At 41.6% G+C, this 26,801-nt stretch overlaps 1 non-coding gene across 1 annotated transcript; it reads left to right on the top strand.

The window, feature by feature from the left end:
• Positions 1 to 24,568: 24,568 nt before the first annotated feature.
• Positions 24,569 to 24,675, top strand: LOC127125022 (small nucleolar RNA R71). The gene has a single exon (XR_007804488.1). It is a non-coding gene; the product is annotated as a small nucleolar RNA R71 (small nucleolar RNA).
• Positions 24,676 to 26,801: the final 2,126 nt, after the last annotated feature.

Below are 26,801 nucleotides of genomic sequence, written 5' to 3'. Positions count from 1 at the left end.
ACCCGCGCCTCAGCCAATAGGAACATTTCGTTCCAGCGTCCAAAACGGCGCGTTTTGATAAGTGGACGGCTTATTTACAAAAATGCCATGGCCGGACCACATGACCTATTAAATCCATGTTGTTTTTTCATTTTATTCCATTTTTGATCACCAACTTACAAAAATCATAACATCTCCAATTTTAATCCAAATTTAATGGGATTTTTTGCATTAGCTTCCTCATGATCTCTACTTTTTTATCACATTTTTTCCAGAATTTTTGGATGGTCGAATTATAAATGGTGCTAGGGTTTGTGACATGTGTTCCTTTTTTGTACACTTTGCCAAAACATTTGTGAAATGGTGATACTTTATCCAATGGCTCCCAAATTTTTTGTGCTTAAACTAGACACACTCATGGTGATTTTGGTATAGAGTTTGTGAATTTATCATTGCTGGTTTGTGAGTTATGATTTTTTGAATTAGGGTGTGACAATTTGTGTCACACCATTGATGTCCAACTTGCTGATTTTTGTACCCATGCTTCTTGACCTCCAATTGATCTGATTTTTTGCATGAACCTACTCTTGTATGTCTAGTTTACATGTGAATTTTCTTGGAATTATTTGTGGCATTTCCTAATTGTTTGAGATTTTCTCCCCTGCTTGGTCATATGTTGACTTTTTGTGACACATGTTCCCATTTCATTTGTGAAATTCTCATACTTTATTAGATGGACATGAAATTTTACATGAGATAACTAGACATCTTAATCTTTGCCATGGTTTTGGTCCCATTCATTTATCATATGCCATCTCTGATTTATGAATTTTTCAAGTTGATGCATGTTTGGTTGACTTCTTTGAGCATGTTCAAAATTGCCTTGACTTTCTGATTTTCATTGACTACCTTCCACTTGTCCAAATGAGATGAAATTTTACATGCTTACCATGCTATGTGTTAGGATTGGTCATGATTTATTTGGTGATTTTTGGAAATGTTTGAGATTGCTTTTGAGTTAAGTCTTGCTGTTGACTTCTATGAGCTTCTAAATACCATGTTTTGACCTAATTTGTTCATGAAATGATGATGATGATTGATATGAAGGTGAACCCAATTGGTTGTGTTTCTTAATTGTTTGAACATGATTTTGGATACTTGCCCTTTGCTGTTTTGACTTTTTCATTCCTTTTTGACCCTAGGCTTGTCCTAGTGGTCCTGATACTCACCTTTGAGCTCATGTTTTCAGGTTGACCAACAAATGACCAATGAGGCCAATTCTTTTTTGATTGAGCTTGCTTAAATATCATTGTCTAACTTGTTTGTTTTGTAGGTGGCTTGGCTCACATGCCTTAAGCCTTGTGCCTTGCACATCCATTTGCTTCTGATTGACTGTTGATTCCTATTTCCTTTGTTTTAACTGGTGAACTGTGTACTGATCTGTTTGACTATTTCAGGTACCATTAGTTGCTTAGTTCTTTGAACTTGCTTTGCTTTGCTTTAATAGCAATTTGCATTGAGGTATATTTCTCATCTTCATGTAGTCTGGAAGACCTGGCCTGTTACTTGGCCAGGCAACTGTCTGAAGTCCTCCTTAAGAGGCAATGTTTGTGGATGTTTAATTTTGTCCTTGCATAGAGTCAAAGTCCTCCTAAGTGAAGAGGCAATTGGCAGAACCCAAGGGATATGCAACCTATCCCCTGCTATTCTGTGTGTCTTCTGCTTTGCTCACACCACTGTGTCGATGCATTGTAGATACAAACCCAAGATCTTGTACAATTGTACAGTTGAGTCAGTTTTAAATGTGTAGAAGGGTTCCCACTTTCTGAACCCACACATTCTTGTCTTAAGCTCTCCCAGGCCAGGGATAAGAGCTGTGAAGTCTTATCTTCACTCACCTTTCATCTGCTTCACCTTAGCCCCTCAATGGCAAGGTTAAGAACACATTCACCCAGTTCCAGAGGTTTGTTTGTTGAGGTTGATATGACCCCTCGACTAAAACCTAACCCTTGTTTGAGCCACTTGCTTGTGTATAGTGTGTGCTATCTGTGCTTGTATGTTTGTTTGACTTGCTTCCTGTGCAAGTTAGGGTTAGTTTAGACTTGCTTCCTGTGCAAGTTAGGTTTTGCTTGGCTTGCTCCCTGTGCAAGTTAAGTGTGTGTGTGTGGCTTGCTTCCTGTGCAAGTCATGTCTAGGATAGGCTGGCTCCCTGTGCCAGTTAGCTAGAAACCTTAACTTAGGGACGACTTTGCATGACAACATCTAGGCTCGAGTCGTAGTCTCCCTAGTTGTGTCTCCCTCTGTTATCTGGTTAGGCTAGTCCTTTATCCCTCCGTAGGGGAACTACGTCGCCCTGATCCTCATACCAGATGAGGTACGTAGGCAGGAGATGAGCAGATCTCTCCGGGCGCCCGTGTCTTTGTTTTGTCTTGTTGTGTGCTTGGAAGCTGATGTAAGTCCATCGAGTGGCATTTGGGTTCCAGTGTGCGTGTGTTTTGGTTCGGATGCTGATGTAAGCCCAGTGATTGGCATTCAGGCTCCACGTTTGCCTTTGTTGTGTTTGTTTGTGTGCGTGTCAGCCGAGCTACGAATGCTCTGATTCTTCTCTCGTCCGAGGAGATACGTATGCATAGGATGCGATATCCTAGCGAGCATGTTGTTTCCCCAGTCCGAACTACTTCGACTCTGATGTCTATGCCTGATAGACTAAGTAGGCCCAGGATGCAATATCCTGCCGAGTCAGTTTCAGTCAGTTTCTTTTGTCTCTTTCAGCCAGTGTGTGTGAGTTTGAGCAGTGTTATAGCAACCATTTTCCTTCCTTTTGTGCGTGGATCCCGTAGAGTACTACGGATGCGTAGGGGTGCTAATACCTTCCCTTCGCATAACCGACTCCCGAACCCATTCTCTTTGGTCGCGAGACCATGTCTTTTCCAGGTTTACTCTGAGCGTTTCCTTTCCCTCTTTTGGGATAAATAACGCACGGTGGCGGCTCTGTTGTTCTTGTTTTCCCGCCGGTTTTTCGCGTGATGCGACAGCTGGCGACTCTGCTGGGGACTATAGAGAAGTTGACCTGTGCTGGTCCGTCTTCCCTAAGCGAGTCTCTCCTAGCGCTCTCTAGGTTAGGGTTTGGTTGCTTTGTGCTGTTTTTTTATTGCATTCATTATTTACTGTTTGCATTCATTGTCTATTGTTTGCATTTATGTTTGTAATTATGTTTGCATTCATATTCATCTGTGCACCTGGCTGGTTGTCTGTTTCTCTCTGTTGGGGTGGGAGTCACATGAGGTAAAAGGCCCAATACCCAGGCCATGAGTGAAATCTAGGATACTTAGGAATAGAGTGATTCATGGGAAGCGGGTGGTATTGCGCCACTTAGCGGAACATTGATATCACGAGCAGTTCAGACCCTGGTGGGACATTATCGTTGCATACTTCGGGTGTGTATATGACGATGTTCTGCGAAAGGTTATTTATGCTGTGTTTCTCTTCGATTTTACCCTGGCCTAGATAACACCCGTGAGTGGGGAGGGTTTGATCATTACAGGTACAGTTGCTGATTGGTTGGTGACGTGTTGGTGACTCTTGGTACTGATGGTGACTGTGAATTATGGGGCATTTATTTCTGGGACGCCAGAGTTCTGTCCGTGGTTTATCAGCGGGTTCCGTTTATTTCGGATCCCCGGGCTGAGTTGAGAGTACTTGTTCAGAGGATCCGTTTGTCACCCGTTCAGTGGTTGTTCCTGCGAAGATAGTAATATAATCTCCGGTTCCGTTTATTTCGGAACCCCCCAAGTTGGATTTATGGTGACTTGATCCCACAGATATGACTGGTTCAGAGAAGTGTTGGGCTTTCAGATGACTTGGTGGCACAAGGGCCTGCATTCATGCATTTGCATCATATCATCTCGCATTCATCTGCATTCAACTCATGTCTGTCCGTACTCAGGGTCTATTATTTTTTAACTAAGACTCAGGTTGAGAGACATCCGGATGTTAAAAAATTTGTTGATGAAATTCTATCTGTCTCAATGAAACCAGGAAAAAAAGAGAGGACTGAATATTCCTAGTACGGACAGACATTGCATGTGTGAGTCATACTAACCCATTTGCTGTTTTGTAGGTTCCAGTAATTCAACCGGTGCGCATAGCTTGTCTGTTCAGATAACTTGCTGGGGGTCAACAAATTCAAGCTGATGGATCTTCTCAACGCCGATATCCTTGAACTAAAAGGGATGATGAGGGAGTTGTTCAGTGTTGTGCAAGGGCTTGCCTTGGGACAGAAAGCCATGTCTGAAAGATTGGAAAAGATTGAGAAATGGCTGATAGTGGAGAAAGTTCAGGAGAAGGCTCCGTCCTCCGAAGTGAACAAACCTTCCGGTAATATAGCAAGGAAACCCTCCGACAGTGGTCCATTCAAGAAGAAGGTTGAGCCAGTTGGTGTGCCCGCAAAGAAAGAACGTGGTAAAGATCGTTATCACCCTTACGCTACCACTGTATCCACTCCTGTCAGCAAACCACCTGTTCAGCAGCAACAACCGCCACCTCAACAGAAGACACCGAGAGCTGAAAGCCAGGTGAAGAAGAAGAAAGAGGATCGTCAGTTTGAGGAACCACCCGTGACTTACGCCCATCTGTTCCAAAGGTTGATGGATCTTGCTTTAGTACGGCCAAGGATATTGATTCCCATAGAACGGCAGAAGAGGCCACCAAACTATGATGAGAATGCCAAGTGCGAGTTTCACTCTGGGGCACCCGGACACAACATTGAGGGCTGTAGAGCTTTTAAGCATGTCGTCCAGGACATGGTGGACTCCGAGACCATTAACTTGGCCCAGATTATGAAGGGGGATGTCAACCCTGCGCCCAGAAGGGGTCCTGTAAAAGTCAAGATGGTGAAGAAGGCCAAGAAAGGATTGGAGATGACTGAGGAGGATCAGCTAAAGGTTCCAATGGCTGTGGTCCCAAAACCTCTGGAGCAGGATGGAGTTTTCCCTGTTAGTGATAATTCTTGTGCGATCGTCACCATAGAGGGAAGTGGATTGATGAAAGACACGACCCAGAAGATGAAGGAAGTAGAAATGGATAGTGTAAAATGCAAAGCACCCAGTCTGGCAGTTGAAACCATCCAGGTAGAGAATGCCCTTGTTGCTGAGAAAGAGAAGAAGTTGTCCATTTCTTCTTATAAGCAAGCTCTGGAAGTGGTGAAGAACAAAGAGGCGCAAGGCTGGGGAAGGATCATTGACATCGTGATAAAAGCAGACATGTTTGGGGTCGGTTATCAGCCGGGTCAAGAGTCGTCTAGACCAAATAGAGGATGTCACCCACCATACACCTTCGTCAGTGCAGGGATGTTGGATCCTGGTCATGCCCGTTCAGTGGGTGAAGATGTTGACAGCAACCGCGAGCTTGAGGCGTGGATAAAGTCGTGCGTACCAGGCAATTGGAAGGCCTCCAGAAGCATCACTGTCACTCATCCAGGAGTGTAGTATTTCTGTGTTTTAATCTTGTTTGCATGAAAGCCATACGTTTTGCCCGAAGCGTACTGGTCCATTGTAAGGGCCACCTCATGTGTTTCATTTTGCAACATTTTGCATCAGTAATAAATGGATGTTTTTTGTAATTAAAAGCGGCGTTCCCTGTTTTTCACTTTTTGCAGTTTTAAAAAAAAATAAAATAAAAATGGCAATGTTTTATTTTCCTTCCTTTTGATTCGTTTGGTTCCGACCACAAAAGTGATTACCCTCCTGATCTCATCGATAACAATTTGGTTATACCTCTATATGACTTCGACAATCCAAGCTATCATGCCGAAGAAGAAGGCGCAGAAGATTGTAATCAGCTGGAATTAGCCAGGTTGTTGAAACAAGAGGAGAAGGTGATTCAACCGCACGAGAAGCGAGTCAAGTTTGTCATCCCAGGTACCGCCGAGGTCAGAAGGGAAAGTGAAAGTTGAGGCCGCTTCAGAGGCAAGTCGAGAACAGAATGGTAGCCCTGTTAGAAGAGCAGGTTGATACGTATGCCTGATTGTATTTAGATACACCAGGGCGGAATACCAATGTCCTGGGGCGCGAGCTACCCTTAAGAGAAGACTGTCCTCCAGTGAAGCGGAAACTGGTGCTGAAAGATGAGAAGGTGTATGGACCACCAAGATGTGAACAGAGCTAATCTGAGGGATGAATTCCCGGTACTTCACAATGAGGTATTGGTTGATTATATGGCTCAGGTCTCAGTGTTTATCTTCATGGATGGCTTCTTGGCCAAAACCAGATTGAATTGTTGCCATATGATATGAAGTAAACCAGGTCCATCACACAAGGGGCACCTTCTTGTTCTAAGTTGACGTCGTTCTGTCACATGAGGCCGGTGCCACGTATCAGAGGTCTACGGTGACTTTGTTTCATGATATGATTCATCGTGAAAGCAAATGCCATGTTGATGACATGATGGCAAAGTCCCAAGCAGAACAGGGGCATCCGGTGGACTTGGGGCAAGTTGGTTGATTGGTTGAGATAACTCACACTGTTGAGCCCGAGTCAGTACACTTAGGGGGTGCTGTTCATCAAGCTACCGAGACTTGTTGTGAGTAAATCAGAAGAATCAAGATTGATCCTGCAAAAAAAAAAAAAAAAAAAGGGATAAATTGCGGGAACTTCTGATTCCGATGCTTCCCAGGGGGGTGATTGTTAATCTGGTACTCGGCAGCCCTCGAGGGGTCTATGAGGTGCGTACTGCGTCAGCATGGCTAGTCTTGTCGAAAAGAGTATGCAATTTACCTAAGCAAAAAGTTTATCGACGGTGAAACAATACACTCACTGTTCGAAAAAACTTGATGTACTTTGGCATAGGCTGCTCGCCGACTGAGACAGTGTATGCTGATTCATACCACTTCGTGTATATCCAAAATGGATTTGGCTAGGTATGTGTTTGAAAAGCTAGTAGCAACCCATGAAAGGTTATCAACCAAGGAAGTTTGAGGTCCCTGATGAGGACATCTCGAGGTACTCAAATCGAAAGATTGAGAGTGACCGATCCCGGAGGAGGGGCCTGGCCCTGAATCCGAACGGATTCAGATGTCTGATGGGGAAGTTAGGGTAAAAGAGGTAGTGCTTCCCGGATAACTTTTAAATGCACCAACGATGGTGACCGAACATAAAGTCTGTATCGTGGGTGTCGAACCTTGGGATGTGCATCTACCTGGGGCAGTGTCTTCCACACAGATGTATGAGAAATCAGAGAACGCTAAATGGATAAGGACTCGGTATGACACGTTAAGCCCAACTGAGGAGAGAGGCTGGCAGTTACTTGTCGTGGGGCGTTGTACCTAGTGAATGAAGCGCATTGTTGACTGAGAAGTGTGACCTCGAGCGTACCACGTGGAGGAATTGGTTGAAAAGGATCCTTCCTTCTCAAGACGATCATAGGGCAAATGGATAAACAGTTATGAGTGTCTCATTCGTGGTCAAGAAGGTTTTCTCAGACCAGACCATGTGGTTGATGATCGCGGATGACGACGATTTTCCATTCCCTGTGAATGCGGACGCAGTTAGAAAATACTTCGTGAAGGAGACCCGCTGGACGAAAAGAATAAAGAGTCCAGGCAAAAAAGGGGCATCCCGGCGAACCAAGAAAAAAGAGAAAAAAGGTTCGGGCAAAAGTTAGGGATAATAAAAGAAAAGAACGGTACATCCGGCAAGTTGAAAACCCGCGAGGGCGACTTGGGCAAAAAAGGGTATCCCGGTGGACTGAAACCCGAAAGGGCGGTCCAGGCAAAAGAGGGAATGAAACGAACAACTGCGTCCAGCATGATCGTTTTTGCTCATGATGACTTGGATAATCTCCGACAGAGACCGATCGGAAGCGTCTCGTCCAGAAGACAGAAAGTGCGGAAAGTCTTGAGGACATATGAGGTGTAACTGAGTGGGAACCCGATGAGATCATGGTTTCACATTGCCATTAGGATAGATTTTTTCCTTTTATGCGCAATCACCTCTTTCCAGGGTTTGCTTCCTGTGTGTTGCTCGATTGTGAGCCATCTTTTATTCCAGTAAAATAAAGCGTGTGTTCAGTCAAATAATTTTGTTTTGTTGTCATTACCGTTTTGATTACGAAAACATCCGTTTATTTTGATAAGAATATTTGCATTCTGAAACATAGAGGTCTCTTCCAATGCATGCTTGTGTGATTGAAATCTGGAAATCTTACTTGGAAGTCTGAGTGACCTAAGTGTTGAAACATCAGAACACCTGGGTCATACCTGGGGCACGTTTTTATCTAACGATCTCTTGTGCAAGTACTGTTGGATATATTCATTCACTTGTCGGTGGTGATGTGAAGCCTTTATGACAAGAGATCCCTGCAGAGCCGAATCAGGGGCAAGGGATAGTTGAACGGTGAAAAGACAGTGAAGGATTACGACGACGGTCCTGGAAAGTTAATCAAGAAGACTCTTCAAAGTCTGATGATTAGAAAGTTTGTATGAATACCAGGAGTTCGATCCCCGTGGAGTACGGACGAGATTGGGAATACAAGATGATGGAGCAGAAAAGTCCAGAAGCGTCTGGGAGTTCGTAAAAGAGGAAAGCCGACACTGTGGGTGGACGATGGATGCCGCTGTTCGGCGACTTGACAGGTGTTCCGTGTCTAATAAGCTGTATTTCCCCAGTAGGTGTGAGAGCGTTACCTCCATAACAGATTCGAGATCAGTGTCTCCTCAGCAAGCCTGAAGGTTGCCGTATCCCCAGCGGAGTTGTGACTGTTTTCCAAGTCTGAAGCTGTCTTCCCAGCAGAGGTTGTGTTGATGGTTTTTCCCCAGCAAGGTTTGTCTTTCCCCAGCAGAACGGAAGTTGACATGGTTATAGGATCCCCAGCACAGTTCCTGGAGTTCCCCGGTGTTGTCTCTGAAGGAGACGTGTGTTTATGCATTCATCATTTAGATAAGCATAGCATATCGCATCATTAGTGCATAGCATTTCCGTAATCATGGGGCATTGTGTAAAGCAAGAAAAAACTCATGCATCAACATTGCAAGCATATCCATTAGCCCTAGGCCGTGGCGACCAGCCGAGGTTGGGTTGTTGGAAAGAGTTTAGCATCGCGCCATTGGATCGGCTTCAGGATTGGGTTCATCAGCATGGTTGAGAGGTTGGTGTTTTCCCAACAAGTGATTCCTCAGTCGAGTGGGTATCCCCAGCAGTGTTACTCCCCAATTGTTAGCGTCTTGCCAGCTTGGGTCTTTTTTTCCTTAAGCAGATACGGGTGTGTCTGATCTCTCCATGTAGAGTCTACCCCTTAAGCAGAAAGTGTCAATCTTTTCCTGCCATTTCCCCACTGAGATACATCCTCGTGGATGACGGTTGCTTCCGTTCCCTCCCTAATGGGATGGGTTTTCCCTATTGAGTTCTTTCCTCATTAGGATGAGTCTTGATTCAGTCTGCCTTTTTGGATCGATCCTAAATTGGCTTCTTGTTGACTATCTCTTGTGCTGCCCTGGGGCATAAATGAATAGTCGCTCACTAACCGGCGCTCATTCATTTCATCCTCAGCGGAATTTGTTGGCTCCTACCTACGAACCGGTAGTTGTAAGTCCTTTCTTTACGGTCTTCTACCCACTACCCGGTGGTTGTAAATCCTTTTTCTCACTCTGTCTCTCAGCAGATCGTTTGTTGGCCTCTACCTACAACCCGGTAGTTGTAAGTCCTATCTTTGTGGTTTTCTACCTACTAGCTGGTAGTTGTAAAATCCCACTTTCATCCCCTTGGTGGAGTTAACCCTGTGTGTTCATCCTATGCATGACTGGTTACTTTTCCGTGGTTTTCTGCCTACTAACCGGTAGATGTAATCCCCTCTTTGTAGTTATCAGTATCCGGTTTGTGATATTGATATTCTTTCCCCTCTGGATACTTGCCTTGATCAAGCAGTATTGTCCCCATTGGGTCTTCCCCTTCTTTTTTGGATACTTGCTCCGAATAAGCAACTTTATCCTCTTTTGATTGGTCATCTTTTGCATACCTAGTCTGGTACCCAGATGCCTTTCTTTTCGGTCGATTATTCATTTAACAACCTACAACCCGGTTATGGATAATCTTCCATGCGAGTGTATTATCTACGTTTTGACGGCTATAGATAATATGTACTTATGTTTTTCCGGTATTCAGACCGAAGAAGTTTCCGACGATCAGGTCGATGTACTTATGTTTTTCCGGTATTCAGACCGAAGAAGTTTCCGACGATCAGGTCGATGTACTTATGTTTTTCCGGTATTCAGACCGAAGAAGTTTCCGACGATCAGGTCGATGTACTTATGTCTTTCCGGTATTCAGACCGAAGAAGTTTTCGACGATCAGGTCGATGTACTTATGTCTTTCCGGTATTCAGACCGAAGAAGTTTCCGACGATCAGGTCGATGTACTTATGTTTTTCCGGTATTCAGACCGAAGAAGTTTCCGACGATCAGGTCGATGTACTCATGGCACTCAGGCCAATTTTCCGGTATTCAGACCGAAGGAGTTTCCGACGATCAGGTCGATGTACTCATGGCACTCGGGCCAATTTTCCGGTATTCAGACCGAAGTGGCGTTCAGGCCAATTTCCGATTCTCAGATCGAAGAAGTATTCCTCCTCTCCGTTGGTGTCGATAAACGTCGAGTTTTTCCCAATCATCCGTTGATGATTTGGTTGTGTTCACTCTCCCCAGTAGAGTTTCCTCCTCTCCGTTGGTGTCGATAAACGTCGAGTTTTTCCTATTCGTCCTATGACGTCTAGTTGTACCTGTCCCCATGTGGATTTACCTCTCCGTTGGTCTTGGTAAACGTTGAGTTTTTCCCATTTCGTCCGTTGACGTATGGTTGTATCCCTTCCAGTCATTCAATAACGTCTGGTTACCTCTCCGTTGGTCCCGATAAACGTTGAGTTTTTCCTAGTTGTCCGTTGGCATCTAGTTGTGATTGTTGTTCCCGTTCACCATCGTTGTGATGTCTGGATGTGGCCGTACCCTTTGAAAACAAAACCAAAAAGTACATACCCGGCAATAAATATCAAATCCCAGTGGACGTTTCCATTGGTGGATCCCTGTATTGTGCAAATTCTACGGTTCTTGGTATTCAATCCCTGTTTACCCTGAAAGTCTGACAGTCGTTGCTCTCATCCATTCGGGTTCCCAGCTGATTGAATAGGGGCAGCTGTAGCACCTCAAATTTGCACCCATCATTGTACATACATTCTCATATTAGGTCATAGCATAACATGGTCCACTGCATAGCATTGCATTGTCCCAGTTGCTTCAAGTGCAAGCCAATCAAGAAATTAGGCCAAACTGGTCAGGAGATCAGTCAGTCAAGCAAGCAAGCACAAATTCCATTGAGCCAAGGCCTTAGGGTTGGTCCAACATGTTCACATGACTTGAGGATCCATTTGAAGTGTTTTGGTCAAGGATTGGATGTTCAGAAGTCATCAGTCAATGCACAGTCAGTCAGAAACCCTAAAAGTCAACTGTTGGTCAACTGTCCATTTAATCAGTGATTTGATGACGGAAATTGGTTTGAGAGGTCTCATTCATGTCCATATAGTCCTCATATATCATGTCAAACACCATCATGGAAGAATTTGAAGCCAGATCAGAAATTTCCAAAAATGGAAACTGGACCTGTAACTGAAACCTGCCAAAAATGGAAAGTCTTGATCCTCAAACTTGCATCATGATACAAGCTTCAAATGAATTTTTGCCCAACATGAAAGTTGAAGATCTTGTTCTCCCATTTCCAAAAAGTCCAAGAACACTCAATTTCCATGTGTGGTTGGCAAGTTATGATCAATTCATTTTCAAAAAATTCTTGAACTTCAAAAGGCCATATCTCTCAAACCATTTGGCCAAATTGGGTGGGGTTTTTTCCTACAAGTCACATTTGATCCCCTCTTTCCAAAAATGTAACTTTCATGTACCAAAACTTCACCAATCAAAATGGCATTTTTGAACCTACTTGAATTAATTTTAAGTAAGGTGAAAAAGTGAAGTTTTAAAATAATCATTTCCAATCAATTCTACCATTCAAATATGATCTGAAAATGCATTTGAGACTGGTTGGAAGCCCATTCTTGTGCAGTACATGTATCCATACCTAGTTGCTTGAAATTTGGAAAGAAAGTACACTTATTCAACAACTACATCCCACATATCCATGGACCTTGATGCAAGTACCACAAAAACAGCAGACACACATCATTTTCTGTCATGTTACAAACCCCTAGCAGCTGCAAAAAACCAGCAGAAAAAACCTTGGTTCACTCACTCCCTAAAGAATTCATTTTTTTGCATTTCTCAAAGTCTGTCCAAAACTCCAAAGAGACTAAGCCTTGCCTTGCCTAAAACAACCTCCAAGCAACATGGTGAACCTTTTTTAAACTCCATTCTTCAACTGTAAGAGCTCTTGGTGGACTGTTCTTTCCAAGCTCCATTAATGGCAAAGTGAGATTGAAACCAAACCAAGCTGTTTCAAGGCAAACCATCTTCATCATTCATCATTGCAAGCTTGAAGCTTCATCTGTTTTAGGCCAACAACATCAAAAAACCTCCAAATCACAACTGTACTTCAACCTTGGTGAGTTTTTCGAGTTCCACTATTCTTAAAACTATTACATGCTTTAGTTAGGTCTTTTCATGCTGAGCTTAACAGTGGTTGTGGTTTTAAAAATGATTGAGTATTTCCAAAGATACGTTGGTTTGAAGTTTGGTGATTGAAACTTGTTCTTGCTCGATACTCTTTGTTTAGCATGATTTAATGGTTATTGATGTTGGATTATGTATGTACATGGCTTGATGGTCACGATGGTATGCGCATTTCTTGTTTCTGAAAAAAATGTTCATCAATGGTGATGAACACCACTGTAGCAAACCCTAAGCTTCAGCCCAGAACGCGTTTTGCCTTGTTTTTCTGTTTTTGCAGGCCGTGTTACTGTACCCGCGCCTCAGCCAATAGGAACATTTCATTCCAGCGTCCAAAACGGCGCGTTTTGATAAGTGGACGGCTTATTTACAAAAATGCCATGGCCGGACCACATGACCTATTAAATCCATGTTGTTTTTTCATTTTATTCCATTTTGATCACCAACTTACAAAAATCATAACATCTCCAATTTTAATCCAAATTTAATGGGATTTTTTGCATTAGCTTCCTCATGATCTCTACTTTTTTATCACATTTTTTCCAGAATTTTTGGATGGTCGAATTATAAATGGTGCTAGGGTTTGTGACATGTGTTCCTTTTTTGTACACTTTGCCAAAACATTTGTGAAATGGTGATACTTTATCCAATGGCTCCCAAATTTTTTGTGCTTAAACTAGACACACTCATGGTGATTTTGGTATAGAGTTTGTGAATTTATCATTGCTGGTTTGTGAGTTATGATTTTTTTAATTAGGGTGTGACAATTTGTGTCACACCATTGATGTCCAACTTGCTGATTTTTGTACCCATGCTTCTTGACCTCCAATTGATCTGATTTTTTGCATGAACCTACTCTTGTATGTCTAGTTTACATGTGAATTTTCTTGGAATTATTTGTGGCATTTCCTAATTGTTTGAGATTTTCTCCCCTGCTTGGTCATATGTTGACTTTTTGTGACACATGTTCCCATTTCATTTGTGAAATTCTCATACTTTATTAGATGGACATGAAATTTTACATGAGATAACTAGACATCTTAATCTTTGCCATGGTTTTGGTCCCATTCATTTATCATATGCCATCTCTGATTTATGAATTTTTCAAGTTGATGCATGTTTGGTTGACTTCTTTGAGCATGTTCAAAATTGCCTTGACTTTCTGATTTTCATTGACTACCTTCCACTTGTCCAAATGAGATGAAATTTTACATGCTTACCATGCTATGTGTTAGGATTGATCATGATTTATTTGGTGATTTTTGGAAATGTTTGAGATTGCTTTTGAGTTAAGTCTTGCTGTTGACTTCTATGAGCTTCTAAATACCATGTTTTGACCTAATTTGTTCATGAAATGATGATGATGATTGATATGAAGGTGAACCCAATTGGTTGTGTTTCTTAATTGTTTGAACATGATTTTGGATACTTGCCCTTTGCTGTTTTGACTTTTTCATTCCTTTTTGACCCTAGGCTTGTCCTAGTGGTCCTGATACTCACCTTTGAGCTCATGTTTTCAGGTTGACCAACAAATGACCAATGAGGCCAATTCTTTTTTGATTGAGCTTGCTTAAATATCATTGTCTAACTTGTTTGTTTTGTAGGTGGCTTGGCTCACATGCCTTAAGCCTTGTGCCTTGCACATCCATTTGCTTCTGATTGACTGTTGATTCCTATTTCCTTTGTTTTAACTGGTGAACTGTGTACTGATCTGTTTGACTATTTCAGGTACCATTAGTTGCTTAGTTCTTTGAACTTGCTTTGCTTTGCTTTAATAGCAATTTGCATTGAGGTATATTTCTCATCTTCATGTAGTCTGGAAGACCTGGCCTGTTACTTGGCCAGGCAACTGTCTGAAGTCCTCCTTAAGAGGCAATGTTTGTGGATGTTTAATTTTGTCCTTGCATAGAGTCAAAGTCCTCCTAAGTGAAGAGGCAATTGGCAGAACCCAAGGGATATGCAACCTATCCCCTGCTATTCTGTGTGTCTTCTGCTTTGCTCACACCACTGTGTCGATGCATTGTAGATACAAACCCAAGATCTTGTACAATTGTACAGTTGAGTCAGTTTTAAATGTGTAGAAGGGTTCCCACTTTCTGAACCCACACATTCTTGTCTTAAGCTCTCCCAGGCCAGGGATAAGAGCTGTGAAGTCTTATCTTCACTCACCTTTCATCTGCTTCACCTTAGCCCCTCAATGGCAAGGTTAAGAACACATTCACCCAGTTCCAGAGGTTTGTTTGTTGAGGTTGATATGACCCCTCGACTAAAACCTAACCCTTGTTTGAGCCACTTGCTTGTGTATAGTGTGTGCTATCTGTGCTTGTATGTTTGTTTGACTTGCTTCCTGTGCAAGTTAGGGTTAGTTTAGACTTGCTTCCTGTGCAAGTTAGGTTTTGCTTGGCTTGCTCCCTGTGCAAGTTAAGTGTGTGTGTGTGGCTTGCTTCCTGTGCAAGTCATGTCTAGGATAGGCTGGCTCCCTGTGCCAGTTAGCTAGAAACCTTAACTTAGGGACGACTTTGCATGACAACATCTAGGCTCGAGTCGTAGTCTCCCTAGTTGTGTCTCCCTCTGTTATCTGGTTAGGCTAGTCCTTTATCCCTCCGTAGGGGAACTACGTCGCCCTGATCCTCATACCAGATGAGGTACGTAGGCAGGAGATGAGCAGATCTCTCCGGGCGCCCGTGTCTTTGTTTTGTCTTGTTGTGTGCTTGGAAGCTGATGTAAGTCCATCGAGTGGCATTTGGGTTCCAGTGTGCGTGTGTTTTGGTTCGGATGCTGATGTAAGCCCAGTGATTGGCATTCAGGCTCCACGTTTGCCTTTGTTGTGTTTGTTTGTGTGCGTGTCAGCCGAGCTACGAATGCTCTGATTCTTCTCTCGTCCGAGGAGATACGTATGCATAGGATGCGATATCCTAGCGAGCATGTTGTTTCCCCAGTCCGAACTACTTCGACTCTGATGTCTATGCCTGATAGACTAAGTAGGCCCAGGATGCAATATCCTGCCGAGTCAGTTTCAGTCAGTTTCTTTTGTCTCTTTCAGCCAGTGTGTGTGAGTTTGAGCAGTGTTATAGCAACCATTTTCCTTCCTTTTGTGCGTGGATCCCGTAGAGTACTACGGATGCGTAGGGGTGCTAATACCTTCCCTTCGCATAACCGACTCCCGAACCCATTCTCTTTGGTCGCGAGACCATGTCTTTTCCAGGTTTACTCTGAGTGTTTCCTTTCCCTCTTTTGGGATAAATAACGCACGGTGGCGGCTCTGTTGTTCTTGTTTTCCCGCCGGTTTTTCGCGTGATGCGACAGGGCGGTAATAATTTTTGTCTTAATTTTACTCAAGTTTTGTAAAATAAGCAACCTTTATACTTATTGAGTGTATTAAATTTTTGTTATGGCTCAAGAAAATTAAGGGGAATAGATAATAAGAATTTTTTTTTCACACTAGGGACTTAACTTAAAATAAATATATATTATAATTTTTTTTTTATATTAGAAAAGGAAATAACAATGAAAGGGAAAATAACATACTTGAAAAGGGAAGGTTGAAAGAACAAGGTTTTCCCCCCCACACTTAACTGAAACATTGTCCCCAATGTTTCAAAGAAAACAAAAGGAATAGAAAAAAGAAAAAGAAACTAAAGTCAATGCTGCCTGCCGCCTCTTGTTCTTGGACCTGGTGATCGTTGACGTACTTCTAAGTCGTCAAACCTGCTGAGCAACTCAGTGAACCGCTGGTCGGTTATGGCATTTCTCGCTTCCTGTTGTTGTTGCATCTGGCGCATCATTTGCATCACTTCGAGATTCTGCGCTTGCATACCATCAATAGCATCCATGATGTCATCGTTGGTTGCTGGCCTTCTTCGTCGACGACGTCGTGAGGATGGACCAGCTGCGTTATCGGAAGGGTTGAGCGGGACTGATTGTTGTGCAGGAACCTGATCACCTTGCTCCATTTCTTCAAACTCGTCTGGAGGCGGGTTTGCATGTGAAGGCTCGGTAGCTTCGGGAGCAGTCAGATCGTAGATGAAACGGTTGGGGTTGGTGACATCTGTGAGGGCAATGTTGGGTAAAACAACGCTTGGAACTTCGTGGTTATTCACCATTAGATAATACCTTCCGCCTACCCTGTTTTTGATTAGGCGGATGGATCGACAATAGCTTATATCCATAAATAGGGGTGGGAGAGCTTGTAAATTTTGAAGTCGGTCCCCTAGATTCAAACCAAGTGCTATGGAGGTTATTAATCCTCCAATCACGAAAGGTTGGCGGCCTCTAGCACATAGGGTGCGGATATGATGAAATAAGAAAGAAGCAGCGTTTACCTTTGTATCCCTTTCAAAGACGCAGTGGAGGAAGAATAATTCCTTGGCGTTGACTTTGCTGTTGTTCGGTCTTCCCAAAACTGTGTTTTGCAGGGTGCGGATAAAATACCGGATGGTTGGGTTATGTATATGCGAAGCAAGTAGCACATCCCAGTTGTTGGTTTCCACACCGGATATTTTTCTAAAGAGGTCGAAGGCGTGTATGTGCCACTGGGAGTTCAGAGGGATTCTTGGATGGACTCGATCTCCTACAGGGAACTGCAGCATGGCACTCAGTTGATCCTGGGATAGTGAGTATTCGGTGTTGAACATGCGGAAGGTTGCGGTACCGGTTAAGTACTCATCTTCACCGGTGGGAGTGTTGTACGAATAAGAACTTAAAAATTCTAAGGTGAGAGATGGGTAGGTAGGTTGATTGTGTGTGCATAGAAAGGTTAAATCAGCAAGGTGGAGCATCCATTGTATACCTTGAAGTAATCCTAATTCTTGTAAACAAGTTGAATCAGGATACCTGGTGGATACGACACCTCGCTGTTGGAAACGCTCGAACTGCTCCCTTTGATAATTATCATCTTCGGATCGGAAGATGATATTTCCGAATTGTTGGTTTCCCGCCATACTGATAAGTGGGTTGAAAGAAGTAAAAGGAAAGAAAATGAAATGTATTTTATAGAATGGTTTGTGGTGTATGAAGAAAGGTATGGTGGGTATTTATAGGAAAAAATTTGGAAGTTGGAAAGGGAGTGGGTGAAAAATAAATAAATGTGGGTAAATGTGAGTAAATGGGTGAATGAATGGGGAAGGTAAAAAGTGGGGTGGTGTAACGGTCGTGTCTCCAACGGTTACTAACGTTCACCTAGTCTGAAGGTGTCACGCTCGTGACAGATGTGTTACGGGCGTCACAGGCACTTGGTGTGACGACCGTGATGGCGTGTGTGACGCTCATCACACAGTAAGTTTGCAACGGTCACTGCTTGCGTTCTTCATAATTTGTTTTTTACTATTATATTTTATTTTTTGTTATTTTGTTTTGCTTCTGTTTATTTTATTTTACTATTGTGATACTTTTAAATTTCCTTGCATGCTATTCTACTATCATAATATGTGTATTTCTTTAACAGGCATAGTAATTATTAGCATATAGTGGATATCATTATTTGTAATTATAGAAATTTCATAGATCAAAATAAAATAAACCAATAATGCAATAGCTTCATAAAATAATCATAATGTAACATTGGAAGACCAAAAGCAAACATGCGAAAGAAAAACAAATACTAATATTAAAAATAATGTGAAACAAAATTAATAAATAGCCTAAACTAAAACTAAGTAACTAAGAAAAACAATTTCTAGCCACTTGCATGATCTCTGGCTGGAGGAGCAAAGGAGTTAACACGGTTTAGCAACTCGTGGAATTGATTTGTCATACTGCTCATGTATCCCAGAAATTCTTGTCCCATGTTAGCTAACTCTTCTCTGAGGGCGTCTTGTTCTGACATCTAGGCTTGAATGATGGTGTTATAATTATCTCCGGGCATATGATGTCTAGGATCGGGTATTGCCGACTCTTCGGTCAGGATGGGTTGAGGAGGGGGGTCAATATCATAATAACCAGATGGTGTCTAAGGGTCAGACTCAGCATAAGGAATCTGGTCGTCACAAATCTCATAGTCCTGGATGGATTCAGTAGATCTAGCAGGAGAGGGTATTCCGTTCAGATTGTAGAGCCAGTTATTGCGGTTATGAACACTAGTCCTCGGACTAGGCAAGGTGAATAGGCAAAGAACTTGGTTGTTAATTATAAGCTCAAACTCTTCAGGCCCGAGGTTTGCTATAAACATAATGTTGAAGAGGAAGGGTATACTCATAGTCGCAATGCCACAGAAAGGGCTTAGGTCAAGCATAGGTTGACGTAATCCGATAGCATTACCAATCATGGTTATCAATCCGCCTATTTGAATTGGTGCTCGTTCATCTTGGATAAGGCGGTCAAAGTTCGCCAACATAAAAGTGGCACCATTCACAGGACGGTTCTGGGAAGCACAAAACATGATGAAGAGTTCATCACGTGATACTGTAGTAATATTTGACTTCTTCCCAAAAAGGGTGTGGGCCAGGATCTTATGGAAATAATGAAAGGCCGGGTTATGTATGTTTCCAGAGAGAAACTCATGTTCCTCGGGGTCGTCATTTTCAGTCAAGCTTCCCCAAAAATGTTCAAGTTCTCTATATTCAAAAAGGTATTCTTGGCTCACTGTGAATGTATCAAAAGAGGTAGGGAAACCTAAAAGGTTGGTAAAATCTTGAATGTTAAATTGATACTCCATGTTGAACATTCTGAACTGAATGAAACCTCTGCTTATTCCTTTTCCATGGCTGGGTAGATAGATCAGGGAGCTAAGGAATTCTAGCGTTAGTCTCCGGTAAGTGACGAATTGTCTTCGGATAGGAGTGGTTTCCCACCCTATTTGACTCAGCAAATACAGGACACTCTCTCTTAGTCCAAGGGCAGTCATTGCCCAATCATCAGCATACAAGCTAGGAAGCATCTCTCTCTCTGCTAGTTCCTCAAACTTTTGCTTCTGAGCTTTCCCTCTAAATTTGATACCCATACGATCAATTTGTCCCATCAGGTTAGTGTTAGCTAGAGAAAAGAAAAACAAGAGTTTTAGTCAGGATTTGGCCAAATGCCGAAAGAAGAAAAGAAGAAAATTTTTATAAGTTAAAATAAATTAAGAATGAATACTAAATAAAATTTAAAAGAATAATTAGAGAAGAAATAAAAATAAAAATATTTGTGGGTTGTCTCCCACGAAGCGCTTTGTTTAATGTCGCAAGCTCGACATAAAAACTATCAAATATAATCTATAAATTCTGGAGGCATTTCGTCTAAGTGTAGGACTTGCGAATCTTCATTGTTCTCTGCATAGTGATAATGTTTTAGACGCTGTCCGTTTACGATAAATGGTTCCATAGATTTGCCTTTAATTTCCACAGCTCCACTAGGGAAAACATTAGTAACTTGGAAAGGGCCTGACCATCTAGATCGTAGTTTTCCCGGGAATAACTTAAGCCTAGAGTTGAACAAAAGGACTATATCGCCTTGTTTGAAGATTTTTCTGGATATACGTTTGTCATGCCATTTTTTCGTTCTTTCTTTGTAGATTCTGGCATTTTCGTAGGCGTCTTGTCGAAGTTCCTCTAATTCGTTTATGTCAAGAATTCGCTTTTCACCAGCGGACTTATAGTTTAAATTTAGATTTTTAATAGCCCAGTAGGCCTTATGTTCTAATTCTACTGGGAGGTGGCAAGATTTTCCATAAATAAGCTTAAATGGGGTAGTCCCTATGGGAGTTTTGTAAGCGGTTCGATATGCCCATAAAGCTTCCGGTAGTTTCGATGACCATTCTTTCCTTGAGGTGGCGACTGTTTTTTTCAATATTTGTTTGATTTCTCTGTTAGACACCTCCACTTGTCCACTGGTTTGAGGATGGTAAGGTGTCGCTACTCTATGTCTTACACCATACTTAAATAGTAGTTTTTCGAGTATCTTAGATATGAAATGCGATCCACCATCACTGACTACTATTCTTGGGACACCAAATCTCGGAAATATTATATTCTTAAAGAGTCTAGTTACTACTCGTGTGTCGTTTGTTGGAGAAGCTATAGCTTCAATCCATTTTGATACGTAGTCAACCGCTACGAGTATGTACTTGTTACCGAAAGAAGGTGGAAAAGGTCCCATGAAATCTATTCCCCACACGTCGAAAATCTCTACTTCCAAAATACCCTTTTGTGGCATCTCGTCACGTCTAGATATGTTTCCTGTGCATTGACATCTATCACATTTCTTGATAGTCGCATGCACATCCTTCCATATGTTTGGCCAATAAAGACCGGCTTGTAGGATTTTGGAGCAGGTCTTGGATGTACTTGCATGTCCACCATAAGGAGCGGAGTGACAGTGTTGGATTATATTTTCTATCTCTTCTTCAGGTATACACCGACGGAAAATACCATCGGGGCCTCTTTTGAAAAGTAAAGGGTCATCCCAGTAATAATGTTTTATGTCATGGAAGAATCGTTTCTTTTGTTGGTAAGATAAATTAGGTGGAACTATTCCGGCAGCTAAATAATTGACGAAGTCAGCGTACCATGGTGTAACACATATAGCTAAGGTGGTCTCTACCTGTTTATCAACTTTATTTTCTTCCAAAGTAGCTATAAGTTTATCGTACGAGAAATCATCGTTGATCGAAGTTCTTTCCGGTTCCAGGTTTTCGAGTCTAGAGAGGTGATCTGCTACTACGTTTTCAGTTCCTTTCTTATCTTTGATTTCCAGATCGAATTCTTGTAGCAACAAGATCCACCTTAGGAGTCTAGGTTTAGCATCCTTTTTTGTTAAGAGGTACTTAATGGCGGCATGGTCAGTGTAAACGATTATTTTAGCTCCGACCAAGTAAGAACGAAATTTATCTAGTGCAAATACTACTGCTAAAAGTTCTTTCTCGGTTGTGGCGTAATTCATTTGTGCTTCATCTAGAGTTTTACTTGCGTAATATATTACGTGAAGCTTTTTATCCTTTCGTTGTCCTAAAACAGCGCCCACGGTATAATCACTTGCGTCACACATTATTTCGAATGGTTCATTCCAATTCGGGGTCTGCATTATGGGTGCGGAGATCAATGCTTGTTTAAGCATTTGAAATGCTTCTAAACATTTATTGTCAAAGATGAATTCAGCATCTTTCATTAATAATCCGGTCAAAGGTTTAGTTATTTTAGAGAAATCTTTAATGAATCGTCGGTAAAAATCGGCGTGTCCTAAGAAGCTTCGTACTTCTCTCACAGTTTTCGGAGGTTGAAGGTTTTCGATTACTTCTATTTTGGCTTTGCCTACTTCGATTCCTTTATTTGATATGATGTGTCCTAAAATAATTCCTTCTTGTACCATAAAGTGACATTTTTCCCAATTAAGTACTAGGTTTACTTTTACACATCGCTCTAGAACTCTTTCTAGGTTTTCAAGACATTCTTCAAAGCTTTGTCCGCATACGGAAAAATCATCCATAAATACTTCCATGATGTTTTCGAGAAATCAGCGAATATTGCCATCATGCACCTTTGGAAGGTTGCAGGAGCATTGCACAAGCCGAACGACATTCGTCGATAAGCGAAGGTACCAAAAGGACATGTGAATGTTGTCTTTTCTTGGTCATCAAGGTGAATTGGTATTTGAAAGAAGCCTGAGTACCCGTCTAGATAGCAGAAATGAGAATATTTTGCTAATCGTTCTAACATCTGGTCAATGAATGGTAAAGGGAAATGATCTTTTTGGGTTGCTTTGTTTAGTTTCCTATAGTCAATGCATATTCTCCATCCCGATTCGATTCGTTTGGTTATAGTTTCTCCTTTTTCATTTTCAATAACTGTTATACCTCCTTTCTTTGGTACTACGTGTACAGGACTAACCCATTTGCTATCAGATATAGGATATATGATACCTGCCTCTAATAACTTTGTTACTTCCTTCTTCACTACCTCACTCAGGATCGGGTTTAGTCTCCTCTGATGTTCCCTAGAGGTTTTACAGTCTTCTTCTAGCATGATGCGGTGCATACAAATAGAAGGACTTATTCCTTTAAGATCGGTGATGTTGTATCCTAGTGCGGTTGGATATTTTCTTAAGATATGTAGGAGTTTTTCGGTTTCGAGTTTTCCTAGGTCTGCATTAACTATCACTGGTCGTTCAAGTTCTAAGTCTAGGAATTCATATCTCAAATTTTTGGGAAGTGTTTTCAGGTCGAGGGTTGGTTTCTTAAGGCATTGCGTAGGGTCCGGTGTTATTGCTAAACATTGGTTAAGTTTGTCTTCTACACGATAGTCAGACAATTTGTCATTCTCTAACTCTGTTTCTTTTATGCATTCATCGATGATATCCATGAAGTAACATGTGTCTTCTATTGCAGGTGCTTTCAAAAATTTGGAAAGAATGAACTCAATTTTCTCTTCTCCTACTTCGAAAGTGAGTCGTCCTCGTTTTACGTCTATGATCGCACCGGCGGTTGCTAAGAATGGTCTTCCCAATATAATGGGTGTAACTTCATCTTCTCTAATGTCCATAATTATAAAATCGGTTGGAATGTAAAATTGTCCTATGCGCACGGGAACGTTTTCAAGAATTCCTACAGGATATCTAACAGAACGATCTGCTAGTTGCACAAACATTTTAGTTGGTCTTAATTCTCCCATTTCCAGTTTCTTGCATATGGATAAAGGCATAACACTGATACCGGCTCCTAAATCGCATAAGGCTTTATCTATGACAAATTTTCCTATGTGACAGGGTATAGAGAAACTACCAGGATCCTTAAGTTTTGGAGGCATATTCTGGATTATGGCGCTACATTCAGCAGTGAGTGTAACGGTTTCGCTATCTTCAAGTTTCCTTTTATTAGAAAGAATTTCTTTTAAGAACTTAGCATATGAGGGCATCTGCGTAATAGCTTCTATAAACGGAATTGTGACGTTTAATTGTTTCAGTAGGTCAACAAATTTTTTAAATTGGCCCGCATCTTTGGTTTTAATAAGCCTTTGAGGGTAAGGGATAGGTGGTTTATATGGTGGTGGAGGTACATAAGGTTCTTTCTTTTCTACGGTTTCCTTATTACTCTCTTCCTTTTCCTTAGATTTACTTTCTTCCTCAGTTGACTTTTTAGAGTTTTGGTTTTCCATCCTTGGATCAGACGGTCCTTCTACTTCTGTTCCACTTCTTAATATGATTGCATGAGCGTGGCTTTTCGGGTTAGGTTGGGGCTGTCCAGGAAATGTACCAGTTGGGGCAGCAGTAGGCGCTTGTTGTTGAGCTACTTGTGAGATTTGTGTTTCCAACATTTTGTTATGGGTAGCCAGGGCATCTAGTTTACTTGCTAGTTGTTTAATTTGTTCGCTAGTGTGTACATTCTGGTTTAAGAAGTCCTTATTGGTTTGCTGTTGAGAAACTATGAAGTTCTCCATCATGATTTCCAAGTTGGATTTCCTAGGAACGCTATTGTTAGGTGTAGATGGGATCGGCTTTTGATATCCCGGAGGTATAGCTGGGGCTTGATTGGGAGCTTGTCTTGGAGCGTATAAATTACTCTTATATGAAAAATTAGGATGGTTCTTCCAGTTAGAGTTATAGGTATGCGAGTAGGGATTTCCTTGAGCATAATTCACTTGTTCTGCTTGGATTCCTGTTAGGAGTTGACAGTCTGCAGGAGTGTGACCTTGGATTCCACAGACTTCGCAATTTTGAGTTGCGGCAACCACAGTGGCTGGAGGGGATACATTTAAACTTTCAATTTTCTGGGCTAGAGCATCCACTTTTGCATTAACATGATCAAGGCTACTTATCTCGTACATGCCACTTTTCGTTTGAGGTTTTTCTACCATTGTTCGGTCGTTTCCCCACTGATAATGGTTTTGGGCCATGCTCTCGATAAGTTGATAAGCATCGGGATAAGGTTTGTCCATAAGCGCACCACCTGCGGCGACGTCTATTGTTAACCTTGTGTTGTACAAGAGACCATTATAGAAGGTATGAATTACTAACCAGTCCTCTAAACCATGGTGTGGACAAAGTCTCATCATGTCTTTGTATCTTTCCCATGCTTCGAAAAGAGACTCGTTATCTTTCTGTTTAAATCCATTTATCTGGGCTCTCAACATAGTTGTTTTGCTTGGAGGAAAATATCGGGCAAGAAAGACTTTCTTCAACTCGTTCCATGTGGTGACTGAGTTGGAAGGAAGAGACTGAAGCCATCTTCTAGCTTTATCTCTTAACGAGAAAGGAAAGAGACGAAGTCGAATTGCCTCTGAAGTGACACCATTAGCTTTAACAGTATCAGCGTATTGGACAAATACGGATAAATGAAGGTTTGGATCCTCGGTAGGATTTCCAGAGAATTGATTCTGTTGCACTGCTTGTAGCAGTGAAGGTTTAAGTTCGAAATTGTTTGCTTCGATTGCGGGTGGAGCAATACTCGAATGCGGCTCATCTTGCGATGGAGCGGCGTAATCTCGAAGAGCACGAGCTGGTTCTGCCATCTCGGGTATCGGCGAAGGAAGAAGATTTTTGAGGTCGGGCACTTCGATAGGAGGGAGATTGTTTGCAGCACGATATTCCTGAATTCGTCGTAAGACTCGGAGATATAGTTCAACGTCGTTGATTCGTAAGTAAAACGGCTCGCCTTGTGAGCGAGTGTGTGGCATACAAATCAACGAAAGAAAAAAAAGAAAAAGAAAAATTGCCTTAGTCTCTACAGCGTAACAGAAGAGTTACGATATCGACTAAATAAAAGTCCTCGGCAACGGCGCCAAAAACTTGGATCACGACTTTATGAGTCGATTTGGGGTACTAACTGCAAGTGCACAGTTCTATCGCGTAGTTTTAAAAGATATCGATCCCACGGGGACTTATGAATCGATATACCATTTTCTAAGGTTACTTCGTAAAGCTAAGGCGGATGATACTTTGATTGTTTGGGGGAAAAGTAAAACTAAAATTAGATCTAAATTAAATATCAATTAAGCGGATATCGGTATGTAGTTCGTCGTAATTAGGGAATCAAATCTTCGTTGGTTTCTTGGTTTTAAAATAAATCTTTTCAGTAGACACTATTGATTAAAAGCCTTTTCTCAAACTCTCGCTCTGTTGAATAGACCATGACTTTATATTAACGTAGCTGTCACTTATTAGTTAAGTCCAAAATCACTTTTTGAAAACAACAGAATCTATAGAAACTTTTTTTAAGAAAACACTAACCGTTTAAACACCCTCGTCTCAAACTCTCGCTCTATTGACTTAGATTATATAATTAAACTTAAATGCTTAACTCTCGTCCTCACATTTAACCTTTAAAAATACTTTTTGAAAAAGATTAGAATTTAATTAACTCTAAAAATTGCTTTCGCCCTGATTTAGAATTAATGTCCAATTTACACTGTCCAGTTAAAAACTCAAACTTTCGTTCTATTGATTTTAACTTCTTTATGTCTTTTACTCTCGTACAAAAACTTTGGGATTAACCCTGTAAATTGAGACCATAAAAAGAGTGACTTTATTTTTAAATGAAATTAAACCAACTTAGTTTTGATTCCTTCATTCCGCTTACTTTACATATCGATATCTAAAATACTTAGCCGGACATGCTAAACGGGTCTAAACAATCATCATGCTTAAATAAAACCATCTCAGGCAAACAGTATAAATAAACAGCAATGTAAAGCATATATAAATTAAAACAATAAATTAAAGAACCTGAATAATTAATAGCAATCTTGAACAGTCCACCACAGACCGGTTGGATTTGTTCTTGAACTCTTCAATCGGACAGGAAAATAAAAGCGAAGGAATAAAATACTATGATCTAACGTAAGGTTAGATGCAGTAAAAGATACACAATAGTTTCCGGTGTAGAAACTATTGTGTGAAAAATTAATTAAGTGCTTGAAAGATTGACTGGAAAAGAAAGAAATAAAAATTGCTAATAAAATAGAAAGCTGTAGAAAAGTAATGCTGTAAAATATGCTTGCACGGCGGAAAGAGACGAGGGCCTCAGGGTTGGAGAAAAGCAACTATTTATATTAATCCACTTTTGTAACGGTTTCCAAAAATGCCTTCCGTAAGTAGTCTTCACGTTCCAAGAGTCAAGCGGAAGAATAGGCTTCAACGTGCCTCTGTTGCGCGTTAAAAGCCAAAAATATAGGAGAGGGGTGTGACGTTCGTCACACCATGTGTTACGCTCGTAACACAAGGTAGCAGGGCGTGACGCTCGTCACACCTTGTCTGGCGG

The sequence above is a fragment of the Lathyrus oleraceus genome, chromosome 2 (assembly GCF_024323335.1).
Source record: "Lathyrus oleraceus cultivar Zhongwan6 chromosome 2, CAAS_Psat_ZW6_1.0, whole genome shotgun sequence".
Lineage (NCBI taxonomy): Eukaryota > Viridiplantae > Streptophyta > Magnoliopsida > Fabales > Fabaceae > Lathyrus > Lathyrus oleraceus.
The sequence above is the reverse complement of the archived record's forward strand: the minus strand, read 5'-3'. Positions and strand labels throughout refer to the sequence as shown.